Source organism: Globicephala melas, chromosome 11, assembly GCF_963455315.2.
Source record: "Globicephala melas chromosome 11, mGloMel1.2, whole genome shotgun sequence".
Lineage (NCBI taxonomy): Eukaryota > Metazoa > Chordata > Mammalia > Artiodactyla > Delphinidae > Globicephala > Globicephala melas.
The window spans coordinates 55,098,760-55,114,705 of NC_083324.2; the positions used below are offsets into that span (position 1 = coordinate 55,098,760).

The 15,946-nt window shown below is 40.3% G+C and overlaps 1 protein-coding gene and 1 pseudogene across 1 annotated transcript in view; one reads left to right on the plus strand and one right to left on the minus strand.

Moving 5' to 3' along the window:
- LOC132598118 (synapsin-2-like) overlaps positions 1-15,946 on the minus strand; it is a 679,754-nt gene that overhangs the window by 340,160 nt on the left and 323,648 nt on the right. The gene's annotated exons all lie outside the window — the stretch shown is intronic.
- LOC115838823 (uncharacterized) overlaps positions 1-15,946 on the plus strand; it is a 90,597-nt pseudogene that overhangs the window by 72,548 nt on the left and 2,103 nt on the right.

Here is a 15,946-nt window from a genome sequence, read left to right on the forward strand (position 1 = left end):
CTTTTTTAAAGATTTATTTATTTTATATTATTTTATTTTTTTGGCTGTGTCGGGTCTTAGTGGTGGCACGTGGGATCTTTTTTGAGGCATGTGGGATCTTTTGTTGTGGCACGCGGGCTCTTTGTTGTGGTGCATGGGCTTCTCTCTAGTTGTGGTGTGTGGGTTTTCTCTACTCTAGTTGTGGTGCGCAGGCTCTAGGGTGTGTGGGCTCTGTAGTTGTGGTGTGCAGGTTCCAGAGGGCATGGGTTCTGTAGTTTGCAGCACGCAGGCTTAGTTGCCCCATGGCATGTGGGATCTTAGTTCCCTGACCAGGGATCAAACCTGCATCCCCTGCATTGCAGGGTGGATTCTTTACCACTGGACCACCAGAGAAGTCCCCCATCACATTCATTTTAAATTAAAAATAAAGGTATATTTTTAAATTGTGATGATTCATTCCAGGAGAGACACTGTTTTCTTCAATGTAAATGGAAGCTTTTCATTAGCAAACAAAATTATATATAAAATAATAACTTATATGAGAAGAATGTCTTCAGAATTAGAGTATCTCAGCCTTTGGCCTGAAGTATTGTGGAGTCAGTAAAATGATCTTTATGGAACTATATCATGACATGGGGGGGAAGCAATACACAAAATATTACCTATTCTTGAAATTATGACCACTCTTATACAGAAAAATTACATAAAATTTCCTAGATTTAAAGGACCTTGGGATAGTCGTGAGGCAAAAACTGGGGAGCATATACATACCAGGGGCTACAGTCCCCTGTATTAGTCAGGATAGGATGGGTTGTGCTGCAGTAACAAAGCAGCCCCCATAGCTCCATGACTGCATACATATTGTTCCTTAACCCAAGTTCTCTGTGGTCCCATTGGCTCTCCAAGGTAGCACCTTCCAAGCCATGGCTCATCACTCAGCTCCCTTCCATCTGGAACATCTGTGCCATCTGAACACACGGCTTTCAGGGTTGCCCAGGCAAGTTGGAGGATGTTACAGGAAACATTCCCTCCTGTTATGGACCAAATTGTTTCGCCCCAAAATTCATATGTTGAAGCCCTAGCCCTCAATGTGACTGTATTTGGAGACAGGACCTTTATTTTGATTAATATGAAATGAGGTCCTACGGATGGGTCCCAATCTGATGGGGACAGTACCCTGATAAGAAGTGGAAGAGGCACAGGAACTTGTGCTGGATCTCCTTCCCTGCTCACCTGTGGGACAGCAGTGTGAGGTCACAGCAATCAGGGAGCAGTCTGTAACGAGGAGGACAGCTCTCACCAGAAACCAAAGTTGCCAGCACCTATTACCACAACTGTGAGGAAACAGAGGCCTACTGTTTAAGCCACCCAGTCCATGGTATTTTGTTATGGCGGCCTGAGCTGACTAATAACATGACTGCCTCAGCTCCAGGGTGACATACAACATATCTGACCCCAGACTACTAGTGGGAACTAGTGAGACGGCTCTGTTGACAGCATGGAGGCAAGAAGTTCTATTTCTCACACGCCCAGAAGGAAAAGAAGAGTAGGTATCAATGAGCACTGGCAGTGGCTCCCACACCTCCCCACACACCTCCCAAATGAGGGCCAAACCAGCTCTGATCTGGGGAGAAAACAGACAGGATTTCAGGAAAATAAGAGAGAGCAGGAACCAGTAAGGAATTAGTGTCACTTCCATCCCTGTTGGATTGAGACCCAAGGGACAGGAAGTGTACAAAATGAGTCTTGAAATTGTGGGTAATTTTGAGAATAGATGGTGACTATGAGTCTACTCTTAAGTTTCTGAAAATAAGAGTTTCCCAAGGTCCCATATATTGTCACGACACAAGGAAGCCACATTATGGCATATTGGGGAGGTGGTTCCCAGGGGTTTACAGGGATTTTGTTAGAAGATTTAAGTAGAAGATTCAAAAAGCAGTAACACCCCAAGATTGGACATAAAAATAAGCCCAGGAGAGAGTCAGCTGGTGGCCCAGACATTACACTGACGAGGGGAACAGCAGCATCTTTTTGAAGCTCCCTGGTGCTGTGTCCTTCAAGACAGCGTTCACAGTAGGAGATGCCGACAACGGCTGGGATTTATAGCTTCAATAAGGACAGCAGAGGCTGTGTGGCGTTACTTGACAGACAGAGGCAAGATGAATGAAATTACCCTGAGGAAAAGCAAAGCCAAACTGGAAACCAGGGAGTCTTGATCCGCAAAGATCTGTGACTACAGCATACAGACCACAGTATCCCAGGAGCAGGGTCTGGCATGTCAGGAAACCCTCTCCTAAGCAGAAAAGAAGTTGTGGCCCTTATGCTCCATAGCTCTAAAAATAATGTATAGCTTTTCGTGGATCTCTCTGAATTTTAGAGGCAGATCATACCACACTTGGGAATATTGCTTTGAGCCATTTATCAGGTGGCACAGAAAAGTGCCTGATTTCAGGGGTGTTCAGAGCAAGGGTGTTGGCAGCCATTCCAGGATGTAGCATAAGCTGTCCTGCCACTAAGGCCATACGACCAACAGATATCATGGTGTTAGGAACACTCATGTTGAATAAGAATGCAGTGTATTTTCCCTGACAAGCCTCAATAGAAGAGTCCAGTGTGCATACCTTGAATTCTACAATAAGGCCACGTCTTTAGCAGAAGAAAACTACTTGCCATTTGAAAAACAGTTCTTGGAATTCTAAGAAGCCCTAGTAGAATCTTAAGAGCCTGACCACAGGACACCAAGGAAGTATGTGTCTGGGTTGCCCATTATGAACTGATATTATCAGATCCATCAAACCATAATGTAGGGTGGCTGCAGCAGCATCCTTCCTATGATGGAAATGGTACCTCCAGGATCAGGCACAGACAGGTATTGAAGGCACACAGAACTTACAGGAAGAGGTAGCCCATCTCTCAACTCATGTCTTACATCCTCAAGGGGACACAGATCCTACGAGAAGGTACATGGGTCCAATTCTCTGACTGATCAGTTCTGGGTATTGGTGCTGGCTGATGATGCTGCCATGTAGAAGCCTGGTCAGAGGTGGCCTTGAGGGGAACACTCCCAATGGGCAAAGATAAGAATAGGACATGTGGTCCTTGCTTTGTAACAGAGGAAGTAATGACCCGACCTGAAATGTATAATAATATCTAATTCTGGGCATTGCTGAATGGCTCTTCTTATTGGTCAGCTGCAGGGAAGGAATGAGATCAGAAGAACAGAGACAAAGGAATTTGGGGAACAGGTACAGGGGTGAACTTGTTGGAAAGGACACAAAACATGCTCATGTTCATGTTTCATGTTAGAGCTCACTTTAACGTAACCATTGCCCCAGAGCTTGCACAAAAGGCCCTTGGAACAGAGTTGCTATGGTGATGGTGACAGGAATGAAGGTGATGTATGGGTCACACAGCAAGGGACTCCTCTTACCAAGGTCACTGCTGAACGCTCAGCCTGCCAAGAGCAGAGTCTGATGCACTATCTCCCAAGGAGACCTGCCAGCCACTTACTGGCAGATTGATTTATCAGACAACTCTCATCTCAAATTTTACGTATTGGAATTGATACCTATTCCAGATACGGGTTTGCCTTCCTGGCCTATAGTCCCTCTGTTGGAACCATGCACAGACTTACAGAACTAAAAGACCCTTTTTATGGCGGTGGGCATTTGATCACTTGATCCACTAACCCTACCGTATATCGCATCGCTCAGAAACAGGCAGCCTAATGGCATGATGGAATGGCTCATTGAAGTCTCCTATGAGATCCACCTCAGGGACAACATCCTGCGAGTCTGGGACACTGTGCTCTGGGATTATGGTACTGAAGCAATGGCTGATAAACATGGTGCTGTGTCCCTAAAGGCCAGAATCAATTGGTCAGAAAACCAAGGGATACAAGTGAGATAGACAACACTTATCATACCCAGTTTATAGTTTTCGGAATTTGTTCTTCTTGTCCCTAAAATGTTAGGCTCTGCTGGGTTGGATTCCATGTAACCTTAACCTACAACTACCACCTTGCCATTCTGGGGCTCCTTGTGACAGTAGAACATCCAGCAAGAAAAGTTGCTGTTATATTGGCAGTTCTAATTGATCCCATTATCATGCAGAGGGAGGGATGCTGTTATGCGGTGATGGACAGGAAGGAGCCCAATATGGTACCACAGGGCTTCCCTGGGGCATCATTTAGTGCTTTCATGTTCAGTAATAACTGTAAATGGGAAACTGCAGAAACCACAGTTCAACAAAGGTAAAACAATTGAGGACTCATATACCCCAGAGATGAAGTTCTGAGTTACTCTTCCAGGCAAGCAACTTGTCTGCACTGAAGTGCTAAATAAAGATGAGGGAAATATACAGTGAGAAATAGAGAAAGGAAATGAATATTGTGGACTTAGAATGAGTTGCAGAAGTAGTAGCTGAAGCTTGTTCCATGAACCCTCATGTTTAAGCCTTTCGTAGACTTGGAGGGGTGAGCACAGCTTTGAAGTCTTTGTGAATGATTAAATATAGTGGAAAGCAAAAGGTATGGATGCACTATATTGAGTAGCTTTGTACCCTAATTGACGTCTTCCATCAAACCACTTACTCCAGCCACTGGCACAACAAGCTTCTACCTGGACGCTTTACCTGCAGTTACATATAACAGCACGACACTTCAGCTGCCTTGCTGCTTCCCTGGATCTGCTATGTGGAACATCTACAAGAACTCACTTGGCACTCACACATGGAAATCCTGAAAGTGCAAGGGAGTTAACACTTTACAAGGAAACATTTAGTGATAGGGGATGGGAGCTGTGGGTAGAAAAATTCTCCTCTCTTCTGTTCCTTTGGTGGACAATTCTGAAACACCTGATCTTTCAGAGGGATATGGCAGAATCCAGCTGCAGGGGCCTCCATTGCTGATAGGCTCAAGGATGCACAATTCCAATTTTTAATCAGGTTTTTTGCTTTTTTGATGTTGAGTTGTATGAGCTGTTTCTCTGTGTTGGCTATTAATCCCTTATTGGTCATATCATTTACAAATATTTTCCTCCATTCAGTAGGTTGTCTTTTTGTTTTGTTGATGGTTTCCTTTGTTGTGCAAAAGCTTTTACATTTAATTAGGTCCCCTTTGTTTATTTTTGCTTTTATTTCCTTTGTTTTAGGAGATGGATTCAAAAAAAATACTGCTGCGATTTATGTCAAAGAGTATTCTGCCTATGTTTTCCTCTAGGAGTTTTATAGTATCCAGTCAGATGGTTTCACTGGTAAATTCTACCAAACATTTAAAGAAGAAATAGTACAAATTCTTTACCAATTCTTCTGAAAAATAGAAGAGGAAAGAACATTTCCCAATTCATTCTATAAGGCCAAAGCCAGATAATGACATCACAAGAAAAGAAAACTTTAGACTAATGTCTATTATGAATGTAGATGCAAAAATCTTCAACAAAGCACTATCAAACTAAACCCAGCAACATATAAAAAGGAATGCAAACCATGACCAAATAAGATTTATCTCAGGAATCTAAGGTTGGTTTAACATCTGAAAATCAATCAATGCAATATTCCATAAAAACAGAAAAAAAATGGGCAAAAGCCACATAATCATCCCAAAAGATGAAGAAAAAAAACATTTGACAAAATGTAATATTCCTTCATGATTAAAAGATTTAACAAATTAGGAATAGAAGGAAAGTTTCTCAATCTGATAAAGAGCATTTATAAAAAACCAACAGCTAACATCAAACTTAATGGTGAAAAAATGAGAGCTTTTCCCTTAAGATCAGGAACAAGACAAGGATGTTCACTTTCCTCACTTCTATTCCAATTGTACTAGAGGTGCTAGGCAGGGCAATCAGGCAAGAAAATGAAATAAATAACATCTGGATTGGAAAGGAAAAAGTAAAGTTATCTCTAGCATATTCAGATGACATGACCTTGTATATAGAATATCCTAAGAAACTCATTAAAAACTATTTGAATTAATAGACTAGTTCGGTGAGGTTGCACAACTACAAGAGAAATATACAAAATACAACTGTATTTCTATATACTAGCAATGAACAATCTGAAAATGAAATCAAGAAAACAATTTCACTTACAATAGCATCAAAAAGAATAAAATACTTAGTCATAAAGTATTTGAACAAATGATGTATAAAATTTACACTTCGAAAATTAGAAAACATTGTTCAAAGAAATTAAAGAAAAGCTAAACAAATAGAAAGACATCCATGTTCATGGATCAAAAGACTTAATATTAGTAAGATGGCAATATTCACTAAAGCAATCTGCAGAGTCAACACAATCCCTATCAAAATCCCAGTTGGCTTATTTGCAGAAGAAATTGATAGGCTGATCCTCAAACTCATATGGAAATTCAAAGGTCTCAGAATAGCCAAAACAATCTTGAAGAAGATGAATAACATTGGAAGACTCACTGTCTTAGTCCATTTAGGCTGCTTTAACATAATACCATAAACTGGTTGCTTATTAAAAAACATAAATTGGGACTTCCCTAGTGGCAGAGTGGTTAAGAATCTGCCTGCAAATGCAGGGGACACAGGTTCAAGCCCTGGTCCAGGAAGATCCCACGTGCTGCAGAGCAACTAAACCAGTGAGCCACAACTACTGAGCCTGTGTGCCACAACTACTGAAGCCCGTGCACCTAGAGCCTGTGCTCCGCAACAAGAGAAGTCACCGTGATGAGAAGACTGCACACCACAACAAAGAGTAACCCCCACTCACCGCAACTAGAGAAAGCCCACATGCAGCAATAAAGACCCAACACAGCCAAAAATAAATAAATTAATTTAATAAAATAAAACAAAATTTTCAATTTCTGGGGGCTGTGAAGTCCAAGATGCCTGCACATTTGGTGTCTGGTGAGAGCCCAATTCCTGGTTCATAAATGGCCTTTTTTTCTCCATGTCCTCACATGGTGAAAAAGGGATGAGTGAGCTCTCTGGAATCTCTTTTATAAGGACATTAATCAGATTTATGAGAATTCCACAAATCATGATCCAAGCAACACCCAAAGGCCTCACCTCCAAATACATTAGGATTTAACATAAGTTTAGGAGGACAAAAGTATTCAGTCAATAGCACATATTCCCAATTTCAAAACTTACTACCAAGGCACAGTAATCAAAACAGTGTGGCAACTGGCATAAGGATAGATATGTACCCCAATGGAATAGAATTGAGAATACAGAAATACACCCTCACATATATGGTCAACTGATTCTTGACAAGGGTACTGGAACAATTCAATGAGGGAAAGAAAAGTCTGTCAACAAATGGTTTTGGGACAAGACATGAAAATGCAAAAGAATCAAGTTGTAACCCCTTCTTCACACACCATACACAAAAATTAACTCAAAATGGATCACACACCTATCTAAGTGTAAGAGTTAAAACTGAAACTCTTAGAAGAAAATATAGAAGTACATCTTTATGACTTTGGGAAAGGCAAAGCCTTCCTATAGTTAACAACAGAAGCACAAGTGACAGAAGAAAAGATAGATAAATTGGGCTACATCAAAATTTAAAACTTTTGTGCTCAAAGGATACCATCAAGCCCATCATCAAAAAATCTAGAAACAGGGGCTTCCCTGGTGGCACAGTGGTTGAGAGTCTGCCTGCGGATGCAGGGGACACGGGTTCGTGCCCCGGTCCGGGAAGATCCCACATGCTGCAGAGTGGCTAGGCCCGTGAGCCATGGCCGCTGAGCCTGTGCATCCGGAGCCTGTGCTCTGCAACGGGAGAGGCCACAACAGTGAGAGGCCTGCGTACCACCAAAAAAAAAAAATCTAGAAACAATAAATGCTGGAGAGGGTGTGGAGAAAAGGGAACCCTCTTGCACTGTTGGTGGGAATGTAGATTGATACAGCCACTATGAAGAACAGTATGGAGGTTCCTCAAAAAACTTAAAATAGAACTACCATATGACTCAGCAATCCCACTACTGGGCATATACCCTGAGAAAACCATAATTCAAAAAGAGTCATACACCACAATGTTCATTGCAGCTCTATTTACAATAGCCAGGACATGGAAGCAACCTAAGTGTCCATCAACAGCTGAATGGATAAAGAAGATGTGGCACATATATACAGTGGAATATTACTCAGCCATACAAAGAAACAAAATTGAGTTACTTGTAGTGAGGTGGATGGACCTAGAGTCTGTCATACAGAGTGAAGTAAGTCAGAAAGAGAAAAACAAATACTGTATGCTAACACATATATATATGGGATCTAAAAAAAAAAAAAAAAAGAAAATAGTTCTGAAGAACCTAGGGGCAGGACAGGAATAAAGATGCAGACATAGAGAATGGACTTGAAGACATGGGGAGGGGGAAGGGTAAGCTGGGACAAAGTGAGAGAGTGGCATGGACATATATACACTACCAAATGTAAAATAGATAGCTAGTGGGAAGTAGCCGCATAGTACAGGGAGATCAGCTCGGTGCTTTCTGTCCACCTAGAGGGGTGGTATGGGGAGGGTGGGAGGGAGACGCAAGAGGAAGGAGATATGGGGATGTATGTATATGTATAGCTGATTCACTTTGTTATACAGCAGAAACTAACACGCCATTGTAAAGCAATTATACTCCAATAAAGATGTTAAAAATAAAAATAAATAAAAAGGGATACCATCAAGAAAGTGGAAAAACAATGTACAGAATGGGAGAAGATACTTTCAAGTCATGTATCTGATAAAAATACTTGTATCTAGAATATATAAAGTACTCTTAAAATTCAATAATAAAAAGACAAATAACTCAATTGAAAAATGGGCAAAGGATCTGAATAGACATTTTCTCCAAATATATACTAATGGTCAGTAAGCACGCAAAAGATGTTCACCATTGTTAGCCATCAGGGAAAGCAAATCAAAGCCTCAATGTGATATCAATTCACACCTACGATGGTCAAAATCAAGTGTTGCCAAGAATGTAGGGAAATTGAAACACTCATACATTGCTAGTTGGAATGTAAAATGGTACAATCACTTTGGAAAACAGGTCAGCAGTCCCTCAAAAGGTTAAACATAGAGTTACCATATGACCTAGCAATATCACTCATAGGAATACACCCAAGAAAATTGAAAATATGTCCACCAAAAACTTGTAAAATATACCAATGTTCCTAGCATCATTATAATAGCCAAAAAATAGAGAAAACCCTAATGTCCACCAACTAACTGGTGAATGGATAAATAAAATGTGGTTTGTTCATACAAGAAAATGTTTCTTACAATAAAAAGAAACATAGTTCTGACACACTCTGCAATATGGCTGAACCTTGAAAACATGCTAAGTGAAAGAAGCCTGTCTCATGTGATTCCATTTACGTGAAATTTTCAGAATAAGCAAATCCATAGAAACAGAAAGTAAATTGGTGGTTACCAAGATCTGGGAGAGGGTTGGGGGGAAATGGGAAGTGACTTCTAATGGGAATAAGGCTTCTTTCTGAGATAATGAAAATGTTCTAAAACTTGACTGTGGTGACTGCACAACTTTGAATATACTTAAAACTATTGAATTGTACCTTTTAAATGAGAGAATTTTTTGTTATGTGAATTATATCTCAAGAAAGCTTTTTTTTTAAAGGATGAAGAAACTAAAGAATGCACCCTTCCCTTGGCTTTTCCTCTAATCCTGTTTTCGTCTCTCAAGCCTATTCCCAGGATCACGCTTCGTAATGAACTAGCTGCACGCAAGCCCTGATTCAGGCTCTGCTTTCTGGAGAGAAGACAGGATGGAGATAGGTGCTGGTGAGTGAGTGAGTACTTTTCTCCTTGGAGAAAAAGTGAAAAGGTGGTACCACTACCAACATCATCACCGGGGTAGTTGTACAAGGTTCTTTACCTGTTGTGCTTTCTTGCATTGATGGAATAAAGGGCAAACCCCAAATCCATCCCTATTTTCTCAGAGCCTTTCCTCACAAAGACTTTATGAATCAGGGTAAAATGGTATCACTTATATGTGTAATCTAAAATATGACAAAGTTGGGGACTTCCCTAGTGGCTCAGTGATTAAGAATCCACCTGCCAATGCAGGGGACATGGGTTCAATCCCTGGTCCAGGAAGATCCCACATGCCGTGGATCAACTAAGCCTGTGTGCCACAGCTACTAAGCCTGCACTCTAGAGCCGGCAAGCCACAACTACCGAAGCCCCTGGAGCCCATGCCCCGCAACAAGAGAAACCACCGCAATGAGACACACCCTCAGGGTAACGAAGAGTAGCCCCCGCTCGCCGCAACTTTCTGTTTCACCGCAACAGAAAGCCTGCGTGCAGCAACAAACACCCAACGCAGCCATAAATAAATAAAATTTTTTTTTAATGACACAATTTAACTTATCTACGAAACCAAAACAGACTCACAGACATAGAGAACAGACTTGTGGTTGCCAAAGGGGAGGGGGGTGGGGGGAGGGAAGGACTGGGAGTTTGGGATTAGCAGATGCAAACTAGTATATACAGGATGGATAAACGATAAGGTCCTACTGCATAGCACAGGAAACTATATTTAATATCTTGGGATAAACTATAATGGAAAATAATATGAAAAAGAATATATATATGTATAAATGAATCACTTTGCTGTACACCAGAAATTAACACAACATTGCAAATCAACTATACTTCAATAAGATTAAAAATTTAAAAAAAGAGGGCTTCCCTGGTGGCGCAGTGGTTGAGAGTCCGCCTGCCGATGCAGGGGACACGGGTTCATGCCCCTGGTCTGGGAGGATCCCACATGAAGCGGAGCAGCTGGGCCCATGAGCCATGGCCGCTGAGCCTGCGTGTCCAGAGCCTGTGCTCCGCAACAGGAGAGGCCACAACAGTGAGAGGCCCGCATACCACAAAAAAAAAAAGAATTTGGTTAAGAAAATGTACTGACATTAATTTAGGGGTTTTTTAAATACTGGCATAGAAATAAATAGGAGATAATTTTCCCTCCCTCATCTCTAAAAGCCTTGAGTTCTGAGCCTGGACACCCTACTTTCAGGACACATCACTGTTTTTGTTGCAGAGCTGTCAGGCATTCAGACAACCGCCAGCTGCCAAAGCTTTCCTTGGGGGAAGGACAGGGAGATGAGAGAACCTATTCTAGGGAGGATAAGCAGGGACCTGGTCTGATTCTGGATCTAAGATGTACAGAATGTGCCTGCCTCCTGCACAGTCTAGAGCAGGAATCTGTAAACTTTTTCTAGCAAACAGTATCTATTTTTTGGCTTTGTGGGCTACAAAGTCTCAGCCACAACTATTCATGTCTGTTCTTGTAGTGGGAAGGCAGCCAAAAGCTGCTGTAGACAATAAAATGGAATGAGTGTGGCTGTGTTCCAATAAAACTTTATTTATGGAAACTGCCTTTCTTATCATAGAAATTTTAATTTCTTATCATTTTCATGTGTCATGAAACATTATTCCTGTTTTGATCTTTTTCAACCATTTAAAACTGCAAAACCATTGTCAGCTTGTGGGCCAAACAAAACCAGTAGTGAGAGAACTTCTAGGAGGGGGTAAGTAAGTGCCACTGCCCTTAGCAAAGCTGTAAACTGGGGACCAAAGAAAAGGCCCTGCGCTTGTGCTTGGTGTAAAGCAGGGCACTCGCTCCAGATGGACAATGCAGCCTGGGAAAGGGACCCTGACTTAGGAAATTATGTGTTTGCTGGGTAGGGGGGGAGGTGTCATGCAAATACCTATGCAATGAATCCCAGATTTTTCTAGGATCCACAGTGAAGGAAGACATCACCCCAAGCTGACTTTGAATTATTTTCCTCCATGAAGAAAAGAGGCTTAAATATACTTAATTTCCTTATTTCTTTTTAGATTTTATTGAAGTATAGTTGATTTACAATGTTGTGTTAATTTCTGCTGTACAGCAAAGTGACTCAGTTATACACACGCGCACACACACACACACACACATATATATATATATATTCTTTTTCATATTCTTTTCCATTATGGTTTGTCACAGAATATTGAATATAGTTCCCTGTGCTACTATATTGTTTTTAATTTGAAGTTTATAGCATCCAGTGCTAAAATAGTAATTTCAACTTTCTATATGTCCTCAGAAAAAGGCCTGTGTACCTGTTCCTGAAGGCTAGACCCTGGGGAATATCAGGTCAGGGAGAGACTAGAATCTGAATCCAGAAACAGGAACTCTCAGGTCAAGAAAGTATTTAATAGCAACATAAAGTAACCTCTTTTTTTCTTCAGCTAAACTCTCTCATTGCCAGAGGACAGCCAACTTGTACCCTCTGAGAGTGGAAGCATAGCCTAAAGCTGTCTACCACAAGGGCAGACTTCCTTTGAAATCTAGAGCTTTATCTCAGGAATGCATATGAATTTGTATTCTCCTCTATAGCCCAGCTGTGTGTTTGTTTTAATATAAAAATAGCATGTTAAACTTTTTACCATCAAAGAAAACCGTTACTCCTTAAAGATGCATTGTGTTTACCCTGCAGCTTTGAGGGCCCCCAGGCAAGCCACCGCACTCCCCAGGGGCACACACACTGTATCTGAGGAGCAAAAAAACACACCAGGCTGCAGATTTTCAAGATTCCAATCAGGCACTGGATACTCACTTTTCATTAACAGGGCATGATTGATATGGGTTTAGAGATCCCATCTTCTGTTATAGGGCACTGGTTCTCAAAGTGTGGCCCCAGGATCAGCTACAACACCACCTGGGGACTTGTTAGAAATGCAGATTCTCAGCTGCACCACAGAACCACTGAATCAGCAGGTCTGAGGGTGGAGCCCAGTGACCTGTATTTAATAAGTGCTCCAGGGGACTTTCATGCTCCTTCAAGTTTGAGAACTGCTTCTACAGTGGAAAGAGTTGGAAAGAGCCATAAACTCCTTTTAAAACTTCATTACTTCATCACTCAGCCATGAAAAAGAATGAAATCATGCAATTTGCAGCAACATGGATGGACATAGAGACTATCCACTTAAGTGAAATAAGTCAAACAGACAAAGACAAATATCATATGATATCACCTATATGTGGAATCTTTAAAAATGATATAAATGAACTTATTTACAAAACAGAAATAGACTCATAGACATAGAAAACAAACAAAATTATGGTTACCAAAGGGGATAGCAGAGGAGGGGGTTAGATCAGTTAGGAGTTTGGGATTAGCAGATACACACTACTATATATAAAATAGATAAGCAACAAGGACCTACTGCATAGCACAGGGAACTATATTCAATATCTTGTAATAACCTATAATGGAAAAGAATCTGAAAAAGACTATATATATAATAACTGAATATATACATATAACAGAATATATATAACTGAATCACTTTGCTGTATACCTGAAACTAACACAGTATTGTAAATTAACCATACTTCAATTTAAAAAATGGTAATTAAAAACAAGTTCACTGTGACTAATCTCTCCAATCTCTCTCTGCCTCCTCTTCCCCATCTGTAGAATCAGGGCACCACTTTGCTCTCAGGATTGCCTTGAGAATTAAATCAGATCTACCCAGACATCCAGAAAACATGACACAGTACCTGATGATCACAAATCCAGCATGAATTTTGTTTTCCTCCTTTCCCAGCTTGAACCAAATATTAAAACAGAGGTATGTAAGTACAACTGCAAGTAATGATCTATTTCCATGAGATGATATGAGAGATGTGGCTGAAACATTTCCCCAGGAGACACCTTCACCACATCCATCTCTTCCATCTACATTATTTGCATATTCCTGACGTTCAGCATATGAAATTTTAAAATCAAGTCATTATCAAATTGAAAACTATTTAGGCTAAAAAGTACTGGTGACAAATCAATTTTCCAGCAGCCTATGTTTTTCTTTGATTTTACGAGTTCCTTTGGGAGCATTCATTTATAAATTATCCAATTTAAAGGAGGAAAAATTCTCTGAAATACCAGCTTCAAAGCATAGCATATTGTAAAGGGCACCATTTCCTTATACATCCCAAATTGAGAAAAATCTTTAAAGTTGCCTTCTGGTTTCCCACAAAATCACAGATTATACCCACTCGTCTTTATTCTCACTCTTCTCTCCTCATTTATTCAGGCAAACGGTTCAAAAAAACTTTGAATAGCTATCAAAATTCAGATATACAGAGAAAACAAATATGCAAACAAACCAAAAAAATCCCTTTAAAATATGCATAGGGGAGTTACATAAGTGTGTTTCTCCAGTTTTCTTCTTTTTAATAATATTAGAATACTTTTGTACAGAATACAGTGATCTACATGACATACATGTAAGTGTACATACACATGTGTTCCTACATGCCTGCCCTCTCTCAAAAACACATACACACAAATTCTACTTTCTACATAACAGATAGAATAAACCTTAAGAACACAGGCTCCCAAATGTTGAATTTTCAATTATTTGTGAAAGAATTAAATGGAAGTTTATGGATAAAAACTTGGCTCTGAAAATACCAGAATAACCCAGATAATTTTGGGGTTATGATTCAGGGGATTATTTGGGGTGGGGACCTATTTTAGCTTACTTAAGAGAATACCCTGTTTTTAAATTTTTTCAAATTTTTTTTAGTACCACTACAGCCTCAAGTAGAAACCATTTATAAACCATTGGTTAACTGGTTAATTCTGAGTCCTTCCTTTAGAACAGTTTCCCAAAGGGCTTCCATGAGGCAATATCTTGCTGACCTGCTTCTGATGACTGTACACTCCTCTACAGAACTTGGACGCTGCATTTTCTTACGTCATTTTGTCACTCACTGACATAATTTTCTCTATGTCTCAATCTATATGAGTTTATGGTATTTCAGAAGCAAAGTAGATTTGTCTAATTATTTGACTGAGATTGAAAAAGAGTAAACTTTCTAAACCTGGCATTTGGGATCTAATGGTGGTGAATATCCTTCTGGATTATTCTCGCACAGCACTGCACACTATCAAAGAATAAATCAAAGACTATCAGATAAAGAAGATGTGGCACATATATACAATGGAATATTACTCAGCCATAAAAAGAAACGAAATTGAGCTATTTTTGATGAGGTGGATAGACCTAGAGTCTATCATACAGAGTGAAGTAAGTCAGAAAGAGAAAGACAAATACCGTATGCTAAGACATATATATGGAATTTAAGAAACAAAAAAAATGTCACGAAGAACCTAGGGGTAAGACACAGGAATAAAGACACAGACCTACTGGAGAATGGACTTGAGGATATGGGGAGGGGGAAGGGTGAGCTGTGACAAAATGAAAGAGTGGCATGGACATATATACACTACCAAATATAAAACAGATAGCTAGTGGGAAGCAGCCACATAGCACAGGGAGATCAGCTCCATGCTTTATGACCACCTAGAGGGGTGGGATAGGGAGGGTGCGAGGGAGATGCAAGAGGGAGCAGATGTGGGGATACATGTATATGTATAGCTGATTCACTTTGTTATAAAGCAGAAACTAACACACCATTGTAAAGCAATTATACCCCAATAAAGATGTTAAAAAATAAGAAAAAGAAGAAGAAGAAGAAGGAGTAGGCGGAAAGAGGAAGGGAAAGTTTCTGTTGAGTTTATTTCCTTGGCAAGAGAAAACACAGCAGAGAAGGCATCATAGAATGGCTGAGGAGGAGGGAGCCCAAGGAATCTGGGTTTCTTAAGCACGAAAAGGTGGTGTGGTTCAGGTGGTTAGACTTACTGAGGATGGCAAACTACAACTCCAGGTTAGACAGAATGAGTTCATAAGTCTGAATGTGGTTGGTTAAAATAAGTCCTCTGTTCCTTCTAGAAAAAAGAGAAGACTCTGAAGACAGTTACATCCAATGAGGGAAATATTCTGGAGTCACTCAGTTATAGGTCCTTTAACATCTTTGGTTACGATGAAACACAGCATTCACACATACACATTTGTACAACACTTACATTGAAATAATGTTGTTGAAATTTGGAGATAATATAGCATGCCAGTTAAGAGC